Raw genomic sequence first — 13,866 nt, forward strand, 5'->3', positions numbered from 1 at the left:
CATTTGAAAACTTTTCAAGAGACAAAAATGAGCATTTATTATAAATAATGGCTTTCAGATTAAATATTCTGTATTTTAGGTAATTGGCTTGAAACATGAAAAAGTGAATGGTTTTCAAATTATATATATTCATCAAATAATTACAGTGAAAACTTTGATGTGTAATTTGTATTTCACACTTAAAAGAATCATTTGTCTTCTTAGCCCTGCGAAGGAAACATTGAATGAAAAGAATGAGGTACTTTTAAAAAATCCCAGCAATATAAATTCATTTTGAAAATGCATCTATAAGTGAACAGATAGGATTCCCTTTCTTACATTACAATGTATAGGAGTACTTAATCTGAAAATGAATACTTTTACAAATAGTTACCTAGTGAAATATGCCTATAGTATGTACTCAAAAACAAATTTGCAGAATTTTTCTTCATTTTCCCCCATAAATAAAATGAATCCATCATCTATAAGAAAGATTGACTATTTAAGACTTTTCATAAGATTATCAAAGAATTCTGTTTCTAGGTAATAAAGTGACATAGTAGAATTAAAAAGATCTGCGTTTGAATCTGTCCTGGGGCTTTTAGTTACTGGATAGTCCTGGACAGGTGATCTAACTTCTCTTAGTCTATTTCCTCATTTGAAAAATAATATGTGTAATGGTTATTCCACAAAACTGCCATGAGGATGTCATGAGATAATGTATACTAAGTATTGTGGAAACCTTAAAGGCCAAAATAGATATTCGCCATTGTTGTTGTTTTTGTGTTTATCATTTTATAAAACTATTATGTATTTTGTAGGACAAAGTACAGATGGATATAGATGATACTGATGCCTTCACTCAGTCAACTGACATTTCTATAGAAGATTATGATTTAACTTCTTCAAATCATAATAACATTATGGTATTGATTGAAAAATTTAGTGTTGATTGTAATTTCCTAAAATTGTAATTTCCTAAAAAACAGTTAAACAGAAATCAAAGATTTATGTATATAGGTCAAATGATTCTATATGTGCTAAATTACTTAATGTGAGTTATTAATATTGAATATTAAGATGAAAGAGATGAATTTTACTTTCTCAACAATAGAAAAAACAGTGAAGAAAATGACTTGTGTAGATGCATAAAATTATCTGGCTGTGATGTCTTTCATAGAAAAAAATAGCTCCAATATTAAAATCCTTTGCTAATTGGCAAAAAATATCAACAATTCTACAAATTTTCTGCCTACTTTATATAATTCTTCTATCAGCATGGCATATAGAAGAGTGTACTGGACATGATTCCTAGTTTCAAATTCTGCCCTGAGCACTTACTGTGTGAAACTCAATCCTCCTCCTTTGGCTTTGAATTTTTCATCTTATTTCTCTTACTGTCAACTTCTCCATCCAATACAATCAGTATATTTAACTCTTGCAATTGTGTTCTTGCTCAAATACTTTCTACTTCAATTTTGCCAGGCACTGAAATATATGAGGAATTGAAAGTTGCCAAGGGAAACCAGATAACAAGTATGTTAGAGCTATAACTTGATGTAACACACATTTCTAACTCTAGATCATGAATAATTTCACTATGTCTTTTTTTGCAGAAGATAGTGTCTGGGCTTTGTGATATCCATTTTCTTTAATGCTCAGATTTTTTTCACTTTCTTCTTGTGCCTCAGCTATATTTTGGTTAAAGTTACTAAAAGTCTAGCCAATGAATAAATGAAAATGAAAGTTATCATATGAATGTTAGATACTGATTAATATCTCCAAGAAACAAGCAGTGGTTACATGTAACTATTTTGGGTAAAACATTTTTGAAACATAAAATAATCCAACCTATTTTTAATGTATAGATTGTAAATATAAAATCAATTGTGTTTATCTTATTTGTCACACTCAGAGCACAAGAAAGAATGTTTCCTTTTCATATTTTTTTCTAGTATTGTGAAGAATTCTAGCATTTCAAATAGTTGATTTCTTCTTTAAATCATATGTAGAAAGTACTTTCCTGGTGGAGCCCAGATGATGATTTGAAGTCAGAACAACTTTTAATGAAATCTCTAAATGAGACCCTAACGTGACAGAACCTAAAATGAAGAGGAGCAGGTTTTCAGTAAGATAAATTAGGGGGACTTCAGGGAAAGGTCTCTCTCATGTGAATAAAAGAAAAGTATAGCTCTGTTTAGGCAGGAAAGCTGGGAAGCCAAGAAGCCAACAAGCCAGAAAGACTCAACAGGCCCATAGAATAGACTGGTGGTGAAGGTCCCAAGCCCAGCTCAGAGAGCAAGGTTGGAACCCTTAGCACAATTTTTTTGGCATTGGGCTACCCTAGTGCAAGGAGCAAACCACAAACAATCAAAATGCTAGAACAGAATGTCAGGAACCAGGCTTCTGGTCCCCAGCACATAAAGTTTGGGACTATACACCCAATGCTCCAGGAACACAGCTCAACTATTGAAAGAATGGTAGCAACAACAGCAAAAAACCAAAAACGACCTTAAACATAGGTTTATGCTTTGATAGGAATGATAAAAATGCCATCTCAGAAGAGAAAAGCAGTGGCAAATGTCTGCAAATGAAGATACAAGGGGGTTTATGAATTTGTATCAAATCCAAAAATATTTCTAGGAAAGCTCAAAGGATGTTCAAAATCAAAGAAGAGAGAAAAAGAAAAATTGAGGAAAAAATGAGAAATGAGAATTTTTAAAATTTTAATATAGAAAACAATACATTAAAAGTAAATTCACTAGATGTAAAATACAAAAAATAGACAAAACTCTGATTAATCTCATTTATAAAAGAAAACTAGAATCAAAAATGAAAAGGGTGAAAGCACTGCCAATGAGGAGGAAATTAAAGTAATAATTCAGAGTTAGTTTGCCTTATTGTATGCCAAGTGTGACTATATTTTTGAAATGAATAAATATTTACAAAATAATCCCATTTCAGAGGAAGAAATTGATAAAGGCTACAATGAATTTCCTAAAAAAATTCTAGGGCCAGATTAACAAGTGAATTCTATTGAACTATTAAAGAACAATTGTTTTCAATTCTTCATAAATTATTTGAAAATAATAGGTGAAGAAGACCTGACAAATTCTTTTATGACACCAATATGTTACAGTTTCCATTTACATTCTTATTTTTACATTTAATTTATTTTCACGTTACTGCAATAGTCTTGTAAAAGTAGACATACTCCATCCTCTCCCCATAAAGATAAGGAAACCTCAAGAAAAATAAAGTGAGAGAAAAAAAGGATATTTCAATAGATGTTCAGATACATCAGTTATGTTTCTAGGATGGATAGCATTCGTCATCATAAGTCCATAAGAGAAATTACTTCAATATTTGTTCCCACAGGTTCTATTGCTAGCCACATTTCCCTCCATCCTATTCCTCTCCATTTATTTTATTCTCTGTCTCCTTTCTTCCGGTTCTTCCTCAAAAGTGGTTTGGATCTATTACCCTCTCACATGATCTTCCCTCTCCTCTAACTCCTACATTCCCCCTCCCTCCCCCATCTCCTCCATTTTCCTCTAGGGTAAGATAGATTTCTATTTCCTATTATGTATGGTTTTTCTTCTCTAAGACATTTCTGAAGGCTCACTCATTCACCCTAACCTCTCTCCGTTTCACTCCATTGAAAAAGCTTTTTTCTTATCTCTTTTACATGAAATAACTTAGCCCATTCTACCTCTCCTTTCCCTTTCTTCCAGTACATTTCTTTCTCATCCATTAACTCCATTTTTATAATACATTATACTTGCATATTCAGCTCCCTCCTGTGTCTTGTCTAAATATGCTCCTACCATTTTCACTATTAAATGATAGGGTTCATGTGAGTTTACTGTATCATCTTCCTATGTAGGAATACAAGCAGTTCAACATCATTCAATCCCTCATAATTAGGGCCAGACTGAAAACTCGATCTGAAGATGGGCAAAGCAACACAGTCCTGTCCCAAGGATAACAGAGAGATTTCTTGATGTCTCTGTGAACCCCCTTATGATCTGTAGACCGAGTGCTTTGGAAGTAGCTGCTGGGTGCCTCTGCAGTTTCCCAGTGTGGCAGCTTTCCTGCTGATCTTCCATGTTGGTCTTGGTGATCCCTGGGTTGAGAGATTTGGAAACCATCCCTGCTGCCATGGACCCAGCTGCCCCCCAGGGTTTGTTTCAGCACTGGGACCCAGACTAGGCTCTGGCCCTTTCCAACAAAATTGGAACAGAACCTTCCCACAAATCTTCCAGGTTGTCTTGAGCTGAGTGTACTCAGACTTACTGTGTCTTCTACCACTCTAGTATTTGATTAGAGTCTTAATTTTAAGGCATTTGGAGTGGTCTAGGGAAGAGCTTCTGGAAATTCTTGCTTCCATTCCAAAATCTTGGCTTTTTATGTTTTTCAATATTCATCCATTCTCCATATTTAAAAGTTACACATTTTTTTACCACCCTGACTTCCCATTCCCCTTGGTCATGGACAGTCTGTATAAAACTTGTACATGCAATTTTGCATTTAACATATTTACATATTAGTCATTTTCTGAATGAGGAATGAAGGAAAAAGAATGAAAACCATGTGATATGTGAAAGGAAGGAAAAACATAAGAGAAATTTTAAAGTAAACATACTGCCCATTCAGATTCTGTGGGTTTGGGGGAGGGGGTTTCCTTTTGTTTTTTGTTTTTCCTCTAGATGGCATTGTCCAGGGTTTTGCTAGATCCCTGAACTGCTAAGAGGAGCTACAACCATCATAACTTATTAAATCAGAATGTTATTATTATTAAGGTGGTCAATGTTCCCTCGGGTCTTCTTCCTTAACTGAGCATCAGTTCCTGTAAATTTTCCCATGCTTTTCTAAAGTTCAATCATGAGGCGGCTACAGTGGCACAGTGGTTAAAACACTGGCCCTGGAGTCAGGAGTACCTGAGTTCAATCCCAGTCATAGACAGTCACTACCTAGCTGCATGGCTTTCAGCAAGCCACTTAACCTCATTTGCCTTACCAAAAAAAAAGAAAGTTCAATCATTCATTGATTATTATAGAAAAATAAAACCCAATAATATTCATATATCATAACACATTTAGCCATTTCTCAAATGATGGACATCTCTTCAATTTCAAATACCTTGCCACTACAAAAAGAGCTGCTATAAATATTTTTGAACATGTGGTTCTTGTGCCATCTTTTATAAAAAGTTTGTAATTAGTTTGGCATTGCTGAATCAAAATGTATGACCAATTTTATTTCTATTTGAGCATAGTTCCAGATACTTCTTCAGAATATTGGATTAGTTCACAACTCCACCAACAGTGCATTCATGTCCCAGTCTTCACATTGACAGTCCAACATTAATCATTTTCGCTTTTTGTCGTCTTAGTCAATTTTCTAGGTGTGATAGTTGTTTTAATTTTCATTTCTCTAATCAATAACGATTTGGAACATTTTTTTCATATGACTATATATAACTTTTTATTTCTTCATTTGATAACTTCCTGTTCATTTCATTTAACCATTTTTCAATTCAGGAATGACTTGTAACCTTATAAATTAGATTCTATTCTCTTTTTATTTTAGAAATGAGACCGTTATTAGAACTACTAGCTGTGAAAAATTGTTTTATTAAGACAAAGACTTTAAAATTTAATATGGTAGAAATCATTCATTTTTCAGTATATAATGCACATACATTTCTCCCCTTTCCAAAGATCTGACAGATAAGAGTATTTCTTGATTTCTTAATTGATCTATGGTATCACCCTTATATCTAAATCTTATATGAGATGTGGTTCTATGCCTATTTTTTGCTATACTCTTTTCCAGTTTTCCTGTCAGTTTTTATCAAATAGTGATTTATCACAGAAGCTAATGTCTTTAGGTTTGTCAAACAACTGATTACTAGAGTTATTTACTGCTGTTTCTTTTGTACCTTTTGATTCCACTGATCTATTATGCTATTTCTTAGCAAGCAGTTGTTGCTTTATAATATAGTTTTAGATCTGTACAGCTAGGCCCACCTCCCTTTGCAATATTTTTAATCAATTTCCTTTATATTCTTGGACTTTTGATTTTCTTTTTTTTTCTAGATCTATAAAAGTTTTTTTGTAATTGATTAATATGACACCGAATAAGTAATTTAATTTGGATAGAATTGTCATTTTATTATATTGGTTCAGTCTATCCAGGAACAATTGATGAATTTCTAATTGTTTCAATCTGACATTATTTGTATGAAAAGTATTTTGTAATTGTGTTCGTACAGTTTCTGAGGTTCTCTTCTGGGATGTAGATTCTCAAGTATTTTATGTTGTCTTCAATTACTTTAATTGGAATTTCCCTATCTCTTAGCCTTGGTCTTTTCTGTTCATATAGAGAAATGTAAATGATTGATGTGAGTTTATTTTATATCCTGCTAACATGCATAAGTTGCAAGTCATTTCAAGTATTGATTTAGTTGATTATCTAGGGTTCTCTAAATACACCATCCTGTTGTCTACAAAGATGAAAAGTTCTGCTTCCTCATTACCAATTCTAATTCCTTCAGTTTCTTTTTTCTTCTCTTATTACTAAACCTAGGATTTCTAATGCTATATTGAATAGCAGTGGTGATAATGGGCATCCTAGTTTCATCCTTGATATTACTGGAAATGTTCATAGTTTATTCCCATTAGATATAATGTTTGTGGATGATTTTAGATCAATTCTGTTATTATTTTGTGGAAAACTGAATTTATTCCTATATTCTCTAGTGTTTTAATAGGTATTACATTTTTCAAAGACGTTTTTTAACATCTCAAGATAATTCTATGATTTCTGTTGGTTTTGTTGATTTTGCTGATATGTTCAATTATGATGAATATTTTCTTAATATTGAACCATCCTTTTCCACCTTGTATAAATCCTACCTGATCATAGTCTATTCTTTTAAAAATAACTCATTGAAATCTTTTTTGCTAAAATTCTAAGATTTTTGCATCAATGACCATTAGGGAGATTGGTCTATAATTTGCTTTGTCTGATTTGACCCTTCCTGGATTAGATATGAGCTTCATATTGGTGTCATAAACGGAATTTGGAAGAACTCCTTACTTTTTTATATATAGTTCATTTGAAATTGGAATTAATCCTTAAATGCTTGGTAGAATTCAGTTGCAAATTAATCTGCTTTTAGAGATTCTTTTCTTTGGGAGTTTTTTGATGATTTCTTCAATTTCTTTTTCTGAAATGGAATTATTTAAGTATTTTATATCATCCTCTGTTAATCTGGGTAGTTCTTATTTTTTGTAAAATACCCATTTCCTTCAGGTTGTCAAGTTTATTGTCACATAGTTAGACAAAATAGCTCTGAATTATTTAATTTTCTCCTCATTGGTGGTGAGTTCACTCTTCATTTTTTGTATTCTTCTTTATTTTTTAAATCAGATTTTAAAATGTTTATCTATTTTATTGCTTTTTTCATAAAACTAACTTCTATTTTTATTTATTTGAACATTAGTTTACTCACTTTCAAATTTATTTATTTCTCCTTTGATTTTCAGAATATCTGAATTTATTATTCAATTGGGGATTTTATTATGTTTTTTCTTAGCTTTTAGTCATATTTCCAATTGATTTTCTATTTTATTCATATAACCATTTTAAGAAAAATGTTTTCCTAAAAACTTCCTGGACTGAATCTATAAATTTTGTTATGTCTCATTGTTGTTATTTTCTTGGATGGAATGGTAGATTATTTCTATCATTTCTTATTTGATCCATTCATTCCTTAAAATCAGGTTACTTATTTTTTAATTTTATTTATTTAAGGCAGTGGGGTTAAGTGACTTGCCCAAACTCACACAGCTAGGCAATTGTTAAGTCCTGAGGCAAGATTTGAACTAAGGTCCTCCTGACTCCAGGGCTGGTGCTCTGTACACTGCACCACCTAGTTTTCCCTAGTTATTTATTTTCCAATTAATTTTGGTTTACCTTTCCATGGTTGTTATATTTTCAATTGCCTCATGTTCTGAAAAACATGTATTTTTATTTCTGCTTTCTGTATTTGATTGTAAGGTTTTTGTATTGCAGAGAAAACATTACATTCTTTTCTGTCCTTGTTCAGTTTTCTTCATAGGTCTATCAAAACTAAGTTTTCTAAGATTTTATTCAACTTTTTAACTTCTTTATTGTTTATTTTCTTAATTATGAAAGAGGAAGGTTGAGGGTCTTGACTATTTTAGTTTTGCTGTCCATTTCTCACTGTAATTCATTTAGCTACTCCTATAAAGATTTGAAGATTCTCCACTTGGTTCATACATAATTAATAATGAGGTAAATTCATTGCTGATGGTGCCTTTTAAAAAGATCTGGTTTCCTTCCCTATATCTTTTAATGACATCTATTTTTTGTTTTCCTTTATCTGAGATCAGCATCACTACTCTATTTTTTTTACTTCAGCTAAAATATAATGTATTTTTCCAGCCTCTTACTTTAATCTATGTGTCTCTGCTTCAAATGTGTTTCTTGTAAACAACATATTGTAAGATTCTGTTTTTTTAATTCTCTTATCACCTTCAATTTTGGAAAGAGTTCATCCCACTCACATGTACAATTAAAATTACTAATTCTGTATTTCCTTCCTTGCTATCTTTCTCTTTCCTTTTCTTTTACTTCTCCTCACCAATGTTTTACTCTTTCCCCTTAAACTTTTCTTTTAAATTTTAATTTTCTCCTTGCTTTTATTTGTAATATTGTCTCCCCTTTTATCATCCCTTCTCACCCTTTCTTCCCCTTTCCCAACCTCTACTTCCCTGAAGTGTGGGATAGATTTTTCAATTCAATTGGGAATGCATGTTATTCCCTCATTGGGCCAAAACTTTTGAGAGAAAAATTTATGCAGTGATCACACCCTCCCTTCTTTCCCTGTAGTATAATATGTCTCTCCATATCTTTAATTGCTGTTATTTTTCCTTTAATGCCTAGCTTTCTCCTACTAGAGTTCTTCTTTTCATCTCTTTATTGTTTTAACCCCATCTTATACCTCCTCACCCTTCTGGCAAAATATACTACTTTTTATCGGTCTTGATTTTTTCCCAAAGTTTGATCGCTTGCTTGCTTGGTTGGTTGAATAATAAGCAGCATTGCCTTAGTCATTAAGTACAATCACCTTTTCTGTCCCATTAGAGATACACTACTCAAGAGTCATAAATCACACCAGATTATAATCAACTTATACCACCCTCACTTTTCAAGTACCCTCCATGGATACACAGTTCTCATGAGCCAAAGCACCATATAAAGACAAATAATTTCATGAACTGTTTATAGCCCACTCCTGACATTTCTTTCAGTTGTAGTCAAAAGATAAAGTAAAGCAAAATTGCTTCATGATCTTTTCATTTCCAGTCCTTCTAAGTACACTCTCTCCCTGTGTCTAAATACAGTACACCAACCATAGCCCTACAACCACCCTAACCAAAATATCGGATTCAATCTCTCCTCCTGTCCCCAAACTTTCCAACATTAATACTTCTACCCTCTTAGACAAGAGTATTGGGTATATCTCTCCCTCTGTCCCTTTAGTACTTCTAACCATCATACTGCACTCCTCCTTAACTAAAATATTGGGCTCACTCTAGTACTCTAAGTTTAATGCTATAACCCTTGTTAACAAAGTATGAAATAAAGTAAGATCATTTGGTGATCTTTTTAGATTCAACCTTTTGAAGTACACTCCCATCCTCTATCCCTATTGTACCACAAACATCCTTAACTAACATATTTAGTAAAATAAGGTCACTTCATGATTTCTTTATGTTTAGACCCTCTATGTCCTCTCCCTTCTCTATCTATAGGGAAAATCCCACCCATGTAATCAAATTGCTTCATGTCTCATTTTTATCATATATCCTTTAAGAACAATCTCTTCAACTGTTAAAGGACAAAAATTTGATACTCAATCTTTTAAACATGAATGTTAAAATTGTCTTTTTGTATAATTAGAAAAATAATATTTAAAAAGAAAGATTAACAAGGAGGTCAGTACAACTGGATGGTAGATGAGGGGAGTGGAGTAAAGCATGAGAAACTGAAAAGGCAGGAGGAACCAGGTTATAAGGACTTTGGGATGCCAAAGAGAAGTGTTCATATTTGATCTTGGAGATGATAAGAGAACACTACAGATTAGTGAGCAGAAGGAATGACCAGGTAGCATTTATGCTTTAGGTAAATCACTTTGATAGCTATTGAAGTGAAGAATAGATTGGTCTGAGGAAGGTCTTGAGTCAGAGAAAGCAATTGAATGGCTAGTGCCATAATATAAGTAAAAGAGGATGAATTATACTGGTGATTTTGAGACAGAATGGACATCTCTGCGAGATGAGATGAAGGTTAGAAAATTTATTACCAGATTGATTCTGAGGAGTGAAAAGGAGTTAATGATGTTCTCATGGTTGTATATCTGGGTGAATGTGAGGAAGGTGGTGTCCTTGATATCAACAGGGATATTCAGAAAGGAGAACTTGCTGATAAATGTTTGTTGATTGAAAGATAACTATCTAGTCTTCAAAAAGTGTATCATGTAATAGTGGGTATGCCCTTTAATGCCCTCTAACTATCCTATGAGAAATACAATTTTTAAATGAGATGTATACAATGTGATTAGCATTTTCCCTCTTTTTTTGTTCACCTTTTTTACATATCTCTTGAGTCTTGTATTTGGAGACTGAATTTTCTGTTTAGTTTTGGTCTTTTTATCAGAAAATGTTGAAAGTCCTGTATTTCATTAATAATCCATCTTTTACACATGACAAAATATGCTTAATTTTTCAGGGTAATTAGTACTTGTGTAATTCAAGGCCCTTTGCCCTTCTGAATATCATATCCCAGACCTTCGGGAAAAGCTCGGAGATGATGCTAGCTTCACACTGCCATCTTGGCTCCACCTTTAAGTCATCAATGTAAAAATTTTAAATAAAATTTTAGTAAAGGGATTAGAAAAAGTTATTACTAAAATAATGCCCTATGATCAGGTGGGATTTATACCAGGTGTGCAGGAATGGTTTAATATTAGAAAAGTAAAATGCAAAATTGATCATTTTAATAACAAAAATAACATAAATCATATAATTATCTCAATAGATGTTAAAAAAAGACTTTGACACAATATAGCACACATTCCAATTAAAAAGACTAGTGATTCTAGGAATAAATGGAGTTTTCCTTAAAATGATAAGCAGTATCAATGTTTTTACATCAGCAAGCATTATATGTAATAGGGACAAACTAGAAGTATTCGCATGAAAAAAGTATGCCCATTACATTTAAAGTGATAACTTTAACAGTAAAGCAAGAAAAAAGAAATTTAAGGAATTTAAATAGGCAATGAGGAAACAAAATTCCCATTTGCAGAAAACATAGTGGTATACTTAGAGAACCCTAGAAAATCAATGAAAAACACCTTATTGAAACAATTATCAATTTTAGCAAAGTTGCTAAAATAAAATCACTGTGTTATCAAGTTGTAGTCATAAAAATAGGTTGTTACTGGTTAAGAAAGAGAGGCATGGATCAGTGGAACATATTAGGTAAAAATAAAGCAATAGAAAATGATTACAGTAATAGATTATTTGATAAACACAAAGATTCTAGCTTCTGAATAAGAACTTATAATTTGACAAAAACTGCTGGGAAAACTGGAAAGTAATGTGCTAAAACCTAAGTACATCCTGTACCAAGATAAATTTAAAATGGGTAGAGAATTTAAACATAAAAGGTGATACCATAAGCCAGTCAGGAGAATGGGGAGATGTTTATGACCAAACCAGTGACAGAGAGCATAATAAATTACAAAATAACTAGTTTCCACTACATCAAATTCAAATTTTTGTACAAATAAATGCAAGATTAGAAAGCCAAGAATAGAAAGAATGTACAAAATTGGGGGAAAATTTTTAGGTTTTTTTAGGTTTTATTTTTTTGCAAGGCAAATAGGGTTAAGTGGCTTGCCCAAGGCCACACAGCTAGGTTATTATTAAGTGTCTGAGACCGGATTTGAACCCAGGTACTAGTGACTCCAAGGCCGGTGCTTTATTCACTGCACCACCTAGCCGCCCCATGGGAAAATTTTTTACATTGAGGGTTTCTAATTAAAGGACTCCTTCCTAAAATATATAGGGGAACAGAGTCAAATTCATGAGAATGCAAGTCATTCCCTAATTGATAAATGGTCAAAAGATATAAATAGGCAGTTTTCAGTTGATGAAATTAAAACTAATATACTCTTATGAAAAAAATGCTCCAAATCCTTATTGATTAGACATTACAATTAAAACAACTCTGAGGTAGCATATCACAAATATCGGTTTGGTTAAGAAGGCAAAAAATAAAAATGATCAATATTGGAGGGGTTGTGGAAAAACTGGAACACTAATGTATTGTTGATGTAGCTGTGAACTGGTCCCAGGTATTGTGGAGAGCATTTCCCAAAGGGCAATATGAAACTTTACATACTTTTCGATCCAGCAAAATTCCTAACAGATCTTTATCCCAAACAAATCATAAAAAAGGGAAAAAGTCTAACTTTTACAAAAATATTCACAGCAACTCTTTTTGCAGTGGCAAAGAATTGAAAATTGAAAGGATGTCCATCATTTGGGAATGACTGAACAAGCTATGGCATATGCACGATGTGAAATATTATTGTTCTGTAAAATCATGTGTGATTGGTCTTCAGAATGGCCTGAAAAAACCTGACTGAACTGATACTAAGCGAAGTGGACAGAATCAAAAGTGCATTGTAAACACTAACAACATCATTGTGAAATAATCAACTATGAGGGATTAAACTCCTCTGAGCACTTCAAAGACAATTATGTGAGATTATTTATGGAAAATTCCATCCATAACCAGAAAAGAACACTTTGAATTCTGAACAGAACAAAGCATACTAGTCCACTTTTTAAAACTTCTTTTATGTATTTTTTTTTCTTTTCCATATGATTTCCCCTCCTTTGTTCTAATTCTTCTTTCACAGGATAACATAAATTAAACATGATTGTTCATGTACACCCCATAGTAGTTTGTTTTCTGCCTTGGGAAGGGAAGAAAGAAGGGAGGGTGGTAGAAAAATATGGAACATAAAAGCTTGTAAAAGGGAGAATGTTGAAAATTTCTTATATGAAAATTGGAAAAAATGATAAAAGTATTTAAAAATATGTAGCTGAGATTATTTTAATTGTACACATTGACAAAAAGAGAAATTATTTTCAAATTCAACACAAATTTATTGACAAAATAATAATTTTGTGTATAACTTTTGGCTTTATATATGGATACTCTTTTATCAGTGCCAGTGTTTCTGATTTCTGAGAATATTGCTACTATCCTACAGATTTTAGAATACTAATAATTTTATTTACTTGTGTTTTTTTCTATACCGATCCCATTAGCCTTTTGAAACTTGAGGATATAGTTCTCAAATATGAACAAACAGCAGAAATTAAGAAAGGCTGTTGTACACTACTCAGAGGAACAATTAAGAATTTAGAAATGAACATTATAAAATACAAGAATAATTATCAGAAACAAGAGAAACAAAATTACAGCTAGAGAATCAAAAAGACAAATGGGATAGAAAACTCTGTAATCTCCGGTATGTAACTGATGAATTTGCATAAAGACTTGAAAGCATTTCTCTTACATTGAAGCACTGTGACAGAGGATTTGAGGTTATGCAGGGGAAAATGACGTATCTTTAAATAATAAATAATATAAGAGATCAACATAATACTTTTTTCTCTTGTATAGAACAATTTCCAAAGAGGACCCACTATTACATGATATACTTTTTGAAGACTAGAAGGTTATCTTTCATTCAATAAACATTTATCCCCA

At 32.3% G+C, this 13,866-nt stretch overlaps 1 pseudogene; it reads left to right on the forward strand.

Annotated features, from left to right (window-relative positions):
* LOC141504032 (ankyrin repeat domain-containing protein 26-like) overlaps positions 1–13,866 on the forward strand; it is a 37,199-nt pseudogene that overhangs the window by 2,167 nt on the left and 21,166 nt on the right.

The sequence above is a fragment of the Macrotis lagotis genome, unplaced genomic scaffold (assembly GCF_037893015.1).
Source record: "Macrotis lagotis isolate mMagLag1 unplaced genomic scaffold, bilby.v1.9.chrom.fasta BILBYCTG032, whole genome shotgun sequence".
In the NCBI taxonomy this organism is placed as follows: domain Eukaryota; kingdom Metazoa; phylum Chordata; class Mammalia; order Peramelemorphia; family Peramelidae; genus Macrotis; species Macrotis lagotis.